Source organism: Chaetura pelagica, unplaced genomic scaffold (assembly GCF_000747805.2).
Source record: "Chaetura pelagica isolate M959 unplaced genomic scaffold, ChaPel_1.0 scaffold101, whole genome shotgun sequence".
Taxonomy (NCBI): domain Eukaryota; kingdom Metazoa; phylum Chordata; class Aves; order Apodiformes; family Apodidae; genus Chaetura; species Chaetura pelagica.
The window spans coordinates 7,231,850-7,232,709 of NW_009952564.1; the positions used below are offsets into that span (position 1 = coordinate 7,231,850).

General features: G+C 53.0%; 1 protein-coding gene across 1 annotated transcript in view; it reads right to left on the reverse strand.

Annotated features, from left to right (window-relative positions):
- WDR3 (WD repeat domain 3) overlaps positions 1-860 on the reverse strand; it is a 23,098-nt gene that overhangs the window by 21,229 nt on the left and 1,009 nt on the right. The window lies entirely within an intron of this gene.

Here is an 860-nt window from a genome sequence, read left to right on the forward strand (position 1 = left end):
TTGTCTCTGCAAAATATCTACCTCTGCTATGAGATTTAAAAGGTTATGTGAAAGCACGAGTTCTCACTCTGAATTTGAATGTTAGGAATGAGTAAAGCAGGCGATATTCCTTCCCCTGAGGTGCAGACCCCCAGATGCACCTCTGCCCTGCCTTTTGCTCTTCCTGACCTCACAAGCTTCCTCACCTTTAACAGCTCTATGCCTGCCCCTGCAGCCCCTGCTGCTCTCCCAGCCCTGGGCTCCCCAACTCCACCACTGTCTTGCATCCCTAACTCCTCTCACTGACGTCCCCTGGTGTGGGGAACAGTCCCTCTTTTTCCCCTCTATAGAAGACTAAACAACAAATGCCTTTCAAGTCAGCAAGACAGGAGTGATGCCTTTTCACTGATTCACTCAAGGACAGAATGAGCAGGCCTCTTGCACTACCAGATAAGTGCAGAGCGAAGAAGCAGCACAAGGGTCATAATAAGAAGCAGAGAAATAGACAATAGGTTAAAAACTGCCTCTAACAGAATATGTACCTGGCCAATGGTGATTGGCTAATTCAGACCGTGGTGCTTTCTGGAACAATGGTCTCTGATCCATAAAAAAGAGAGTAGGATCTGCTCTCTGTGGGTCTCTGCTCGCTCTCTCTGCCTGCCTGGGACAAGACCCCACTGCAGCACCTGAATCTGCGTGAGTGCCACTCCGCTGCGAGGAGAAGCAAAGAGGGGGGCACCGTCTGTGCCCGCTCCCAGGGACCCTGCCTGCCCAGCCTGGACCGAACCGGACCGGATAAGCCTGCCCAGCCTGCATCTCCTGCAAAGCCACAGGACCAGAGCCCTGCCAGCAGCAGGAAGGGGTCGCCCCGGTTACTGGGA